Source organism: Rosa rugosa, chromosome 2, assembly GCF_958449725.1.
Source record: "Rosa rugosa chromosome 2, drRosRugo1.1, whole genome shotgun sequence".
In the NCBI taxonomy this organism is placed as follows: Eukaryota; Viridiplantae; Streptophyta; class Magnoliopsida; order Rosales; family Rosaceae; genus Rosa; species Rosa rugosa.
The window spans coordinates 66,669,958-66,684,542 of record NC_084821.1 but is presented as its reverse complement, the minus strand read 5'-3'; the positions used below and the strand labels follow the sequence as shown (position 1 = coordinate 66,684,542).

Here is a 14,585-nt window from a genome sequence, read left to right as displayed (position 1 = left end):
AATTGAGTGGTCAAAGATGTAAATATCATACTTAGACAACTTTTATCAAATGGAGAACATTGATTATCAAATGGAGAACTTCCTTACAGTACTGAGTACTTACATATCTTTTGGTCTAATATTAATTTTACTATGTTCAAAACACAAATGTTGTCGGAATTGTAAAATGGTTGATAATCTTATAAATGGTGTAGATTTTGAAGTAATTACTACAAATAGAACAAAAGTTACCGCTTTTACATCAATTGTTGTGGGTTGTGGTAAAATGTGTAGTCATTTTAGTAATCATTTCATTGATGATAAAAACATAAAGATTTATGTGAGCCCCGGAAAAATGTATCGAGCTTAATGGAGAAATTTTCATAAAGTGAAAACCTCAATTTGAGGGTTGGATGATAAAGTACACGACACGACGAGTTCGTGGAAATTTTCGGGGAATTTTTCGGATACCCGAAGTATTTATAATGAATTTTCGAAGTTTGGGAATTATGGAAATCCATTTAAATAAAAAGAATTTCTGTGGTGCAATCCTAGTCGTTGATCTCACCACCGTTTCATCCCAGCCATCCACCGCCTCCACCTCTTGATCCTAGCCCTCCATTGTTGATTGAACAAATCTATATAGGGGTGTTTGATCAGATGAAGGATGAAGATCACCCCAGAAAACACGAGAGAGAGAGGGATAGAGCTCGGTGCTCTGACCCGAGACGCGCACGACCCGAGAGAGAGACCTGACCGGAACTTCCACGTCCGGCCACCCCACGACGGCGCACAGGCACTCACATCTTCGTCTCTGCGTCGCCTACCTCCCTGCATCCTCAGATTGTCCATGCACTAAACGGAGAAGGAAACCCGACGACGAGAAGCCCGAAGCTTCACCGGCAACCTCTGCAATTTCCGGCAACCGATTAAGCTATATCTGGTATGGAAACTCATCCTCATGCCAATCTCTATGTGTTAGGCTAATTGGTTTTCAAAATAGATGGAGTTTTGTCGACTTGGTTTCTGGGTTCATCTTGTGTCCGGCGTTGTTCTTCGATGCCGATGACTTCTCTAGCTTCTCTTGGTCCACTCTCCACCTCATTTCCACTTGTTGATGCTTAATGTTCTAGACTGAAGCTAATTTTCAGAAACTGCTAGCTGGTGTGTTGGATTCCCAGTTCGTCATCATCTTTGTTCAACCGAGCTTGCTTGGAGTAGTTTTTGAAGGTATAATTCGAATTCTTGACTTGAAGTTCGGTTCTTGTTGTGCAGATCGGAAGTTAGTGACTTGAGTTGGTATATCTGTTGCTGGTACTGAAACTTTGAATTGAAATCGATTATTTGTATGTGCAATGAACTGTGGAGTTGTGGTGGAGCTCGAATTGCCTTGGTTGTGTGTTTAGTTTGTTTAGTTGTTGTCAGTTAATTATATTGAGTTGTTAAGTTGGAAAGTGGCTATTATATTTAAGAAGTGAAAGTACAGAAGATGTGATTTAGTTGTGAGTGTGGCTGTGGAATATTTGGAAAATAGTTGTGAGTGTGTCCATAGTGGTTTTGGGTACACCTTGCATAAAAGTTGGAATAAACAGTGGGTGTCCTTAGTATTTTCCGTCGAATTACTGTGTGTGAAGTAAATTGGGATCTTTTGTTGGTAAAATCGTTATGGGTTTGCTTGTGCGAATAGACGATTTATTAATCGTCGAGATTTCGTAAAATTGTTCAATGGATTATTAACTGTTGAAATGTCGGAATCTATGACTCCAGTTACCCGAGGAACGGAATGTCGCGAATCTCGGAATACGTGAGAGAAAGCATCTAAATCCAGGTAGGGATTCAAGACTCTCCTCGGTTAGTGGTTTTCTTATATTTTATTGAAGCGATGCATGTTAAGTGGTATGGTTTGGTTATGTTAAAATGCAATGCATACTAACCAAATCGTGAGAAATGTGATGGCTTGAGAGCGAAATGGGCACTGACTTCCTTGGGTTCGATTCCCTAAACCTCCGGAGGGTTAGCTATGCCGGTTGTCCGAGTATCCGCAATCACGGACTCAGTACGTGTGTGTAGCTAGGTAGTGGACGCTCTCGCTACGCTTACCTGGTGATAAATTAATTTGAGGTAAGGTCGTGTACTGGGTCTATGGGACCGGCCATCAGGTAATACTTGGATTTGGCGCCGCCGTATTTATTTAAGCATCATGCATCGGTTTTCACGTTGAAAAACATTAAAGTTTGTCGTTCCTTTAAATATTTGGTTTAAGCATGTTTTCATACTGGAGCTCCAAACATTTATCTGTTGATTTTTAAACCTAGTCGAGTTAGAGTTCCTGTTGAGCAGCGAGGACGAAAGCTCACCCCTACAAAAGTATGGATGTAGGTATTGTGCACTGATAACGGGACAATAGAGGACGGAGCTGGGTGTGCAGAACAAATTCGGTAAATTAGCTTTCTATTCCTTGAACTTCGTTTTCCGAGACTTGTGAACAATCAACTGTGTGCCAAATCGAGTCACACTCTTGTTTCTTTGAAGTTCGTACCATCTGTGTGAACACTAATTCCAAGCTTTAGTTGAATTCTTCTTCATTGGGATTCGTACCTCATGTTAGCCTTTATTCAAGTGCTGGACAAATGAAATAGATTTCAGCAACTCAAGTTTTTCACCTCAAAAATATTTGTAGCTTCCGCTATGTTTATACAAAAAGTTTTCAAACAAAATGCCTAGCGGTTATCTAGAATGTAAATCGAGCGTTCGGTTTATGTTTTAAAGACTCGCGGCACTGTAACGTGCTTAAGCTGGTGAAGTGCAGCTTGGGGCGTTACAATTTACCATTGTGACAATAAATTTGTTGTCACAGTTGTTAAATTGTCTATAAACTAGTACATTAGTTTAGGTAGAATAATTACTATAAATAGCACAAAAATTACCGTTTTATATCAATTGCCGTGGATTGTGGTAAAATGCATAGTCATTGAAGTAATCATTTTATTAATGATAAAAACATAAAGATTTACCAGTCTGACAACAAATTGGTAGGGCTGGGCTCAGTTCGGTACCGGAGCTTACGGGCCGATACCATGTACCGTACCAACTTATACTGGTATGCAAATAATCATACCACTACAGGCCACAAGATCCGGTATACCGAGAAGTCGGTATACCGATTTAATCGGTCGGTTCGGTACAGTTGGGCTTGTAACCGAGTTTGACATTGGGCCGCAAACCAGTCACCAATATCTCATTTTCTTGATTTGTTTGAGCTTCTTGATTTGGTACAAATCTCATTTTCTCGTGATATCCAAATTTATTCTACCACAATCAAAAGGATTCAAATTTGCTCACAATTTTTATTTTGTGGTGATATCACCAACCTATTAAAACTTGTCACGACATGTATAATTAATTTAATACTTAAAATTTATTTTTTTAATAAAACATCATAATTAACTATAATTATATTTTATAACATGCATATGACAGTTTTATATTGAATGATGGTATCACCACCAAAGTATTGGTGGTGAGCAAATTTGAATCTCAATCAAAAGGAAACGGATCCTATTATTTTATTTATATAATATATATATATATATATATATTTTGGGTGGTCTTACGGTCTTACCCACTTATGCCAGTCCCTTCATTATCTTCCTCAGCACCCAATTGCAAGACTGCGTTTTTTGAACCTTCTTGACCTTTGAAACTTAGATTCAGAATGTTACGATCGAGTTTGTTGGATTTTGCCATTTTGGAGAGAGGCCAAATGGGTCTTCAAGAATATGGGTCTGTTTTCTTCTTTCACCACATACAAAACAGAAGAGGATTGAAGCTTAGATGAAGAAGAAGAGCGAAATGGAGGGCCCATTTTGGGAGGGATTTTCAGGCGAGAAATTGGCAAGCTCCGGCAGGGATTTGGTGAGAAAAGAGAGAGTGATTCAGAAGACATAGAAGCTGTTGTGGACCAAAAGAAGACTGTGAATCAGAGCAAGAAGAGAACTGGGTATGTCTTTTTTTTTTTTTTTTGATCTGGAAGAACGTACTGGGTAGGTCTAGAAGAACAGAAAGACTTGATCTTATCAAGTCTTTGAACTTAACTTTCTGACAGGTGGATGGTGAAAAACTAATGAGGGCTTCAAAAAGTCAAGCACGTGACTAGCACGCTGTCAGTGCTCATGCACTGACGGTACACAGATTTCACTTCGGGCAACACGTTGGAAATGCCCAAAATCGATCACCAGAAGCTCAAACTCATCTTTTAGGTACAGCAGTATTAAATACGAGGATCTTCCCAAAAACTGGGACTGGAGGACAAAAGGAGCTGCCACTAAGGTTAAGCACCAAGGATCAGAGTGTGGTAAGATTTCGTTTTGATCAATATGATAGGTTCTGTTTCTTTTCGTAGTAGTTTTTCGTTATTTATGATGTTTTCTTTCCCATACGTGTAGGTTGTTGTTGGGCTTTTTCAACAGCAGCGGCAGTGGAAGCGCTTCCCCCAATCTTTAAAAATCTGACACGTGGACCTGTCCGTGCAGCAACTTATAGAATGCAATAAAAACTTTGGTACCCATGGCTGCACCAGTGGTAAAACAATTAACACCTTGCAATACGTAAAGGAATATGGGCTTGTAACTGAAGATAGATACCCTTACCAGCAGTTGGATGATCACCCATGTGACACCAAATTACAGTCAAATCCTGATGTAATGATACACGACTATCATGCAGGCCACCAGCAGGGAATTTTATATGTATGCAGGTGGTGTCTTCACAGATTCAACTGGGGTGTGCACGAAAAATAAAGTGAGCCACATTAGTCTACGCATTGGGTACGGGATGACCCCAGATGGTCTCGATTATTGGCTATTAAAGAATTCATGGGGCCAGGGCCGGTCCTGAGATTTTGGAGGCCTGGAGCGAAAATTATAACAAGATTTACTAAAATTATAACAAGGCTTACTAATTGTGTATCCATCAAAACACTATGACAATTTCGGCGCAGTAGAAAAAGTAAATAAGTTTCATAACTTAATAAATGACTATAAAATATTGAATATAAAGTTCATTGTTATTGAGTTTCACTTTTTCCTGTTTGTTATAAGGCCTACGTCCTCCAATTTGGTTTTTTTTTTTTTTTTAAATTGAGAGAGGAAAGAGAAGAAAAAAAAACTAGAGAAGGATAAACAGCAAAAAAGGAGAGATGATAAAAGGGAAGAAAGAAAAGAAGAAGAAGAAAATAAATGCCCACCAAATGAGAGATGAAAAAAGGAGAGAGAAAAAAGAAGAGAAAGTAAACAAAATTAATCGAACCCACCACCAGAAGCCATTTCCATCAAATTAGTTATAAGATTGGAGGCCTCCAAGTTTTGGAGGCCTTGTGCAGCTGCACCAGTTGAACTACCCCAAGGCCGGCTCTGCATGGGGCGAGTCTTGGGGTGAACAGAGATATATGAGATTGCTCAGAAGTACTAAGAAGAAGCGAGGTCAAGGTGTTTGTAAATGTGCGGGCTTAGCTTTGTTCCCAATTAACAATGTTTGATGGTGAGTAAAACTTTTTCTTAAAACTTTTCAAATAAATTTTGTTAAAAGAATTGAGGTATTTAATGCTTGACGTATTGCGATTAATCTGGATTGAAAGAGAATGCACGAATACCCATTATATTTTCATCCATGAACGTGTCGTTTTATCCTATTTTTTGAAAAAAAAAAAAAAAAACTGGCAAACCCCAATTGGCCAAGGTTAAATTGCGGCTAGTTGAATGATAAGACACGTGTTTTATGCTAAGTGGACTCCAAATGAGAGTGATTGCGTGGTGATGAAGTAATGAATCCTTAATGAATTGAGAAATACAATCTTAAATTTTGATTCCTATTTCTTGGCGGAATCTTATTTTTATTTTTTATGAAGTCTCTTTTTAAGCTTAAGGCCTGCTCACCTAAGGGACAGTTTTTAAGGAACTGTGAGGGACAAGTGAATCTGATGGCTGAAAATAAATGCACAGTTTTAAGTTGTTATAATTTCTGCTTTTATATTTAATACATGTGATTGAGATGCATTTGTCCCTCACAGTCCCTTAAAACTGTCTCTTAGGTGAGCAAATATGTTTTAAGCTTATACACTTACCAGAAACAATAACGTTTTCTTGTCAACTTTGACTAGTAATTAACTCAGTTAGTGCGTTAAATTTTCCTAAAAACCTTACCTAGCCGTCTCTCTGTTAGGGTTTGAGAACCTCTCCTTTGCGGCGGAGGCTTATCCAATTTCCTCTATTGCTCGCCAATAGAGGCCATGGCCATTCTCTGGCTGCTTCTTCTCTCTTTCGTTGCGTTGGGTGACAATGTTCCTGTGGTAGTTTCGAGTTTTAGTGGTGATGGTGGTGTTGGACTCGATGATTTTTCCTAGCGGGTGGATCGGATGCGGATTGGGTTTCCATGGAGGTCCATGTACGGGGTGTTGTCAAGGCCGAGCGACGGCGGTGTGGGTTGGGTTTTTCGATCCGATCTCATTGCAAGTTCGCTGGCGAAGGATGGCCGATGTGAAGCAAATTGCTCGACAGGGTCTGCGGCTCTTGACGGTGGTGCAACGGTTGGAGTTCCTGGTTGTTTTGGTTGGTCCCGGAATCCTATATTCTGCTCGGGTTGTAGGCCTTCGGTGGCAGGGGTGATTGTGGATGGTTCTAGCTCGTCGGAGGAGCCGGTCTCCTGGCGTCGGCACAGTGATAGTAGATGGGGTTGTTCATGCTGCGGAGGCTGGACGGAGGAAGCTGCTAGGCTCCCATCTATGGGCTGGGCTGGCCTTCTGGTATTTTGGGCTGGCTTAGGGCCTGCTGGTCTAGGGAGAGAGTGGAATGGCAGGGCCTTTTGGGCCTTAAACTGGGCTCCTGACACTTTTCGTGTGATTCAAGCTTCGGTGGAGAAGGCATGCAAGAACTCTGAGACACTTATAGAGGAATTGCGTGCAAATGATGGTTTTGTGGGGGATGCAAGTGCTGCATCCTCGGATTATTGCAATGTTTAATTTCCCTATGGGTCGCAAGGTCTAGTCGCTTGGTTGTTACCTTTTATTTTATTTGCTTCTGAGTGTCTAGGTCTTGTTAGAATAAATGTGCTTATTTGTCCTTAAAAGGTGGGTGTACCCGGGAGTGCGAGGTTCTGTCTTAGTATAGGTCCTTTGTATGTCCTAAAGGACGGCTCTTTCTGTCGGCCCCTATGGGGTGTGTCGTTTCTGGAACTGCTTGCTGAATTATAAATCTGACTGACCTCCTTTGATTCAAAAAAAAAAAAACTCAGTTAAAATTTATTTTAGGCTCAAACAAAGCATATCAATTTAAGTAATAAGGGGACGATTAAAATTCAGGGAGAAATCATTTGGCCATCCAAATTTGGAAAGCAATCATCTCGCAATGAAAAAAAATAAATTGGACTCGAAAATTGGACTTAAATTTGAAAATCTTTTTTTTTTTTTTTCTCTAGTGATTTAGTGAGTTAATTAAGAATCTGAAAAGTCAGAATACTTACCATAATCATCAAGATTTGATAACTAATAATACGATCGTTTGCCTTAGATTTTTTTTTGGTTTTTCTTGTTGAGAATGTTGTACTTCTATATAAACGCGTGCAGTGCTTGTGCTTGCTATTCACAAGCAAGCAATTAAAAACTCTTGAAATAATATTATTTTGTCGTCTTGAACTCTTGATGGGAATTTTAGAAGTGTCTAAAGCCTTGTCGCGAGCGTTACTTTTTAAAACTAATGATTCTATGAATATTTCGCAAACATTTGAGAACTAGATGGAAGACCACGTCGCACTTACTCTAGCAGCGAGGAGAAGGCAAAGCGTTTTGCAATATTCAAGGAGAAGTTTGATCATATAGAAAACTTCAACATCCAAGGGAAATTGTTTCACATTAGGCCTCAATGCGTTCAATGATTTGGCTGATGAAGAGTTCAATGAGACATATAGTTGCACGATTGTTATACCAAACACAAACCCAAGCTCAATCTCTTCTTTTAGGTACCAAGATTTTAAAATCAAGGATCTTTCCCAAAACTAGGACCGGAGGACACAAGGAGTTGTCACTAATGTCAAGGACCAACGAAAATGTGGTAAGAGAAGGAAATCCCTAATATTTTTTTTTTCGTACGGTAGTAAATTAACAATTCAATAGTTTTTTTTTTGAATCAAGGCAAAAGGCCACTATATTGATCAGAAGCTAGAATGACCATTACATACCCTCCTGCTACCAATTAGGAGTAGGCAAGAAGTTGTGCAAGTACCCACAGTGGTACGTAGAAACTAGGACACTCATTTGACATTACATACATTCGAAATAACATGAATCTTCCTTCGGTACTACTCCAGAAGATCCGTTAGAAGCACAAAAAGTGCATTGGTCCCTAACACTTCAATAGTTGTTGTATACTCTTAGTTGTCTATGTAATAATTAAAAAAAAAAAGTCATCTATGTCAGGCTAATGTAATTTGCAATCTATGTAGGTTGCACCCAACATTTAGAAAGTTTTTTTTTTCCTTCTAGAAATATGAGTTTTAGTTCTTTTTAATAATTAGTTTTTTTTTTTTTAAGGGAAAGACGACAAGCTATATTAATTGAAACTGAGGAGTATATGGAGCGATGCAAACACATCGAAAGAAAAATAATAAAGCATAACAAGATGCACAAACGCATCTATAATGAAGAAAAAACAATAAAACATAACAAGATGCACAAACGCATCTAGAGTAAAGGGTAACCAGGACGTGACTTGATACCAAAAAGATTTGGTATCGCTGCACTGCATATGTCACGAGAGCAGTGTAAATGTAGTAGTAATCGTAGCCGTAACCGTAACCGATGATAGAATCACCTCTCTAGGTGATTCGCTCACCAAGAGTTCGAAAGTGACCGAGGGTGTCAAAAACTTGAATATCAGCATAAGAACTCTCAAGAACCAGAACCAATACCAGCACAAAAAGAGCATCTGTCTCGGATCCAAGATCCGAATTTGGGTACGACTTGGGTCCCAAATTCTGACCCAAATCCATAGACAAGCCCGCCAGCCCAAAAAAGGCAAGAGCCCAGGCCCAAGTGCGAAGGCCAGCCTGTCCAGAAACGCTAAGGACACCCAATTTGCTGGGCACCCAAGCGCCGACCATCTCTGCTGTCACGCCCCGAATTTTAAATACAATTAAAAATCCGAAACATGAATTAATACAACTCACATAAATACAACCTGAATTTTTTTCTCAAAACAACCACACCTCACATCGCTCGATATTACATAAACCAAATCTCAAATTTGTTTATTACAGCACACTCTCACCAAATTATATTGTAAGGCTCAAATGAGCATAACTCACCTCACAATTACAATTGCTGTAAAACTAAAACAAATTCTCTAACCCGCACGATCACCGTCCTGATTCTCCTGACCTGCAGGATTACCCGCTACACCGTTTGAATAGTGTACCGGGATTGCAACAATACAAACCCGGTAAGCTTTTTGCAAAGCTCGTATGAGTAAATGAAAGGATTGCACGATTTAAAGTAACACAATCAACTCAAGCACATTTTAATTTTGTTTTGCATAAGAATTGAAGTGTACAACATCACTTCAAGCATCAATCAACTCACATCTCATCATGACTACTCAATAATAAACAACTTCTTACTCAATATATACTCACAGGCTTATGATTTATTTATATAAATCATCCCATGCAGTATATTATACTTACAGGCTTATGATTAATTATATTAATCACCCCATTCAGTATATCATACTTACAGGCTTATGATTAATTATATTAATCACCCCATTCAGTATGTCATGTCATACCCAAGGGCATATGATAACTCGTTTATCCCCCAAGCAGTATGACGGCAGACAGACTAGAGCTCTAACTGTATCGTAAAGTGTCACCTGGGCCAAGGTTCACCTTACGAATGACTGCTTTTCTCAATTCACTCGACTCCTCATTTAATTCATCTCAACGACTCAACTATCGCACTTTACTCAATTACCCATTATCATAGACAACACAACATCTAAGATAAATCACATATTCCAAGGGTAATGCTCAAAATATAACTCAGTAAATCACACCATCCAATATATATTCCACGTAAATATATATATACGTAGTCACCCACACAAGAGTGACCACTAATACCAACTATAGTTCACATGCAATAAAATCTAGAAATTCATTTTTATAGTTTAAATACATTTTACTTACCTATGGACCGTAGTCGATCAAGTCCATATAATTTAAAACAAATATTTATTTTAGTAAAACAATTTCCACAATTTCTCAATTAAATAAAATCACCGAATTTCGGTTCGTGAATGAACCATGTGCGATTTACTCACCTCGATATTCCCGCTGCGTCTTCAATTCAACACAATACACACCGAAATCGTTCACCCAAGGGAGACCGTCAATCACCTAATCACACATGACCTTAACTTAGCCAATAGCTCAAAAACATACTCAAACGACAATCCAACGGTCGGATCGAAATTAAATGATGATCCAACGGTCGGATCCTCACGGATCGCCTTTAGGATCACCCCCCAAAAATCATCACGAAGATCCAACGGTCAGATCTTCCTGAATCGTCCTTACTAACATCTTCACAAATTTATACAAAAATCCGACGGACGGATTCTCACGAATCGCCTCCCTAATCACCGTTTTGCATTTATACGAAGATCCAACGGTCGGATCTTCGCCCATGACCACACAAAGCCACTGGGACAGTCATAAGATCATCGTATCAAAACTACAAGTCCATCTGACGGTCCTAACTTCACATATCACAAATCTAACGATCGAAATCGATCGAAACTTAAAAATTCATAACTTCATCATACGATATCCAAAAATTATGAATTATATATGCAAACGATCGTATCGACACGTAGAACACAAAAATGGACAGAAACTGTCCTTGGGGTGTCCGGAGGTCGCCGGAAACCACCATCACAGTGGCGGCACCGCCACCCATCCAAAGTCAAAATTAGACAAAACTCCCAACATCAAAGTCCTTCAACTCAACTCCAATTTCACTTTTCATAACTACACCAAAGTCAGATTATAAGCCAAAAAGTAGAATTTTACCTCGCAAGTTTTGAAACCCGAAGAACCCTAGTTTCCCAATCTTCAAAATTCGATCACCCCGGATCAAATCGCTGCAAGCCTTCTTGGGGATAGCTTCTACTTCCTCTGGGCTAGAAAAGCCCTCAAAGAACTCGAGCTATAGTGGCCGGAGCTGGGAGAACCAAGGTGGCGAAGGAAGACGATTTCCAGCTCGGCTGTGCGGCTTCTCGGTCTTCTAGCGGCCACCACGATGGTTATCTCAAGTCGATGTCTTCTGGAAAGTTGTAGAAAACTTCACGGTGAGAAAAATTTCTTTTGGAATCAGGTCGATCGGAGGCCTGTAGAGGAAGATATGGCCAGACAAAGTAGAGCCCAGAAAAAGTGGGGAAGAGCGATTTCGTCTCCGACGAGGCTCTCTTCTCGACCTTGTAGAGCCTCATACAGCTCGTATTTCACTTCGATTTCTTCTACAAACTCGTAAAGGGGGTCGAGACCAGAAAAACCCACTTTGTTTCACATCAATCGGTGGCCGGATGAGGAAGAACGAAGGTGACGAAGGGAGGGGGTCGCGGCTGGGCTCGGGAGAGAAATGGGGAGAAATTTCTGGAGTTCCAGAAATTCTGTCCTCATTTGCAATATTCGGATTTTTTTTCATATTTATAGAAAATCCCAATTTTCAAATATTCGTAACTTATTCATACGAACTCCGAATATTACGTTCCATATGTCCACGAACTCGTATCGACGCGCTCTACAACTTTCATGAAGGAAGTTTTCCCAATTTCCCAATGTATAAAAAGTCAACTCCTTTGACCCCCCTAAAACGTTCAGTTTTCAAAATAAAATCGTTCGAACTAATTCCACACTCCTCTAAGCTTCGTACTCGTGTCCACGACCACGAAATCATTTCCAAAACGTCATCGGAAATTAACTTGAATTTTTCGGGTATTACATCTGCGCTGAACAGCCTTGCTGCCCATCCGATCTGACGCGCCGTCGAAGAAGCTTGGAGAGGAGCAGACTGGGAGAAGGTGCCCATCGGTCGTCCTGGAGAACACTGTGACTCCTTGAACAGGACTCCTCCCATCGGAGAACACCCGATCTCCAACGTAGGAACAAAATGGCGCCGGTCCTACAACACCCAGATCCGTACTGATTCAGATTGTTCCAACCTTTAAGGCGCGCTCGCCTTGGCCTTGACGTCCCTCCATCGTGAACCACCAAACGAAAACGCCGATCAGCTTCACGATTTGCTTCACCGCAAGCTTCTGATCGATATGCTAAAGCATTCCAGTTGCCACAACCACCGGGTTGAACAAAGGTAAGCCACGATCTCAGAGATGTCGACCAACAAGCACCGTGAGGAGGGGAGATCTCAACCGGAACCAAAATTTTTGACATTCGAAGCCCTAGGGTTAGGGTTCACCGCCATAGAGGGAAAAGAGAGAGAGCAGTCGCTCTCATCTTTAATTATTTATGGTTGAATGTGTGTGAAATAGACTTTAATAATTAGTTAATAGACAACGGCTAACTATTTTGTTCACCCTACAACTTTCTGATTTATTAAAAGACTAAAATACCTTAATATAAAATTACAATAAAAGACAATCTCTTATTAAAACACGTTCTTAATATTTCCATTCATCGTTAAACCCTAACTCTTTATTTTTTTCATCATCTACAATTGTTCTTATGCTATAGTAACAAGCTTTATGCCTCAAAATTTATCAAATTAACGCTAATGGAGTCTAAAAACACCTACTTGGATCCTGAAAATGAGGTAATCGTGTTGTCTGAAAACACCATATGGTTTGAAATTTAAAAAATAATGTGGGGTGAGAAAATAAAGTAGGGTGAACAAAGTAGACTTGAAATTTAAAAAATATATGTAAAAGAAAGTAGGGTGAACAAAATAATTAGTAGGGTGGCTTGAAAAATGGTATTTTGGGTACTGCAAATTGGTGAACAAAGTAAACTACAAATTTAAAAAATAAATGTAGGGTGAGAAGAGAAAGTAAGGTGAACAAAGTAGTTATAGCCGCACCCTAACTTATTTCGTTGATTACATGGATGCAATTTCCCTATTGTGAAAGCAGATCATGGTAGTACTGCACTTCATCTCTCAAAGCAAGCTCGGGAAGCTATTTGAAATGAAACACATCCAATTGCAGTCGTTTCAGTAAGTCTCATAGCTCACTTCTTATTGACAATTCTTCAATCAATTTACACTTTATAATTGGTGTTATCTTCCCCAATCTGCTTTATCTTTAGGTCATTGGGCCATATTGCTATGGAAAATAGGCATGTTCTTCCTCTTCCTGTCTCCTATTCTTCCTCTCACTCAAATCAGCCTTGACTCTCTCTGCCACGCAATCTGTCTCTTTACTACACTGTTGAATATATGGCAGCATCGTAATAAAGAATTAAACATGGGCAAAAAAGTAAATCAATACGCGTGGTACTGTTTATAGGACGTTGGCGCTTTAGAATAGAGAACTAGAAAGTTCACCCGCGCGATGCTGCGGGTTTGTGTTTTTATAGGTGATAGAGTAGAAATTACAATCTTAGAATGCTTGCCGAATATGCTATCGTTTTACATATCATAAAAGCCGGTTCACAAACTTCTTCACTAACTCATCCAAACTTGAGACTATTCTAGCGTACATGCATAAGAGAAGACAATTGGTAAGGAAACTGATGAGATATGTTCATTGGTTTAAAATGGTACTAACTTTGGAAGTAAGGTGTCCTTTCGCATCTCTGCTAGTCCCACATTTCTCATTGATGAAATTTACGAAATCTTTTAAATCTCAGCCTCCACCATACTCTTCACCATCCTTGTTGACCTTTGGAAAAAAAATTTCAATGTCGGATATCAACTCACTCCATACTTGCACAGGATTTGCATTAGGCCATGTATTTATCCCTCTATAATCTCATTTTTCTTTTTAACATAATTTCCCTATCATATTTTGTCAATGTCAAACAAATTGACCAAAATACAATAAACTCACTTCTCAACCACTGTCAGTGCTAAGATCAGTCCAATTGCTCCTCCAGAGAAGGATGCTACTGTGGGATCAACTTCACTGCAATTTGACAGAGAAGCACATCAATCAATGAAATTGGAAAAGACATTAGTATTAACATGATTAGCTTGATATCCACATATGTAACATGGTCAGTTTCCTAATGTGTGAAACTTGAGGATCCTGACCCTACTTCTTGATAGTTCTAAATCAAAAGAGAATAAAGTTGAACTGAAAAACAAAGCGTATCTGATAGGGTGCATGCATTAGTTATATTTCTCTTTCTCTAATTCTTCCATTATCAAATCTATGCATTCCTCCATTTCTGCCTTGTACGGATCACCAGCCTCTTCCACATTGCAAGTTGAATTAGATGCAAGAGAATACTTCTGTGTGGCTGAAAATTCCAGCAGGTCCAGCCTATATATAATCTCATCCATTTTGGCTGCACGGGACGAATATGCCACAGCCAACAATTCC

At 39.5% G+C, this 14,585-nt stretch overlaps 2 long non-coding RNA genes across 2 annotated transcripts; one reads left to right on the top strand and one right to left on the bottom strand.

The window, feature by feature from the left end:
• Positions 1-105: 105 nt before the first annotated feature.
• LOC133729491 (uncharacterized) lies at positions 106-4,963 on the top strand. Its single transcript, XR_009856389.1, has 4 exons — positions 106-1,209; positions 1,747-3,979; positions 4,085-4,333; positions 4,425-4,963. It is a non-coding gene; the product is annotated as an uncharacterized LOC133729491 (long non-coding RNA).
• A 5,098-nt stretch (positions 4,964-10,061) lies between these two features.
• On the bottom strand, positions 10,062-12,034 carry LOC133729490 (uncharacterized). Its single transcript, XR_009856388.1, has 2 exons — positions 11,098-12,034; positions 10,062-10,422 (listed from the first exon to the last, which is right to left on the bottom strand). It is a non-coding gene; the product is annotated as an uncharacterized LOC133729490 (long non-coding RNA).
• Positions 12,035-14,585: the final 2,551 nt, after the last annotated feature.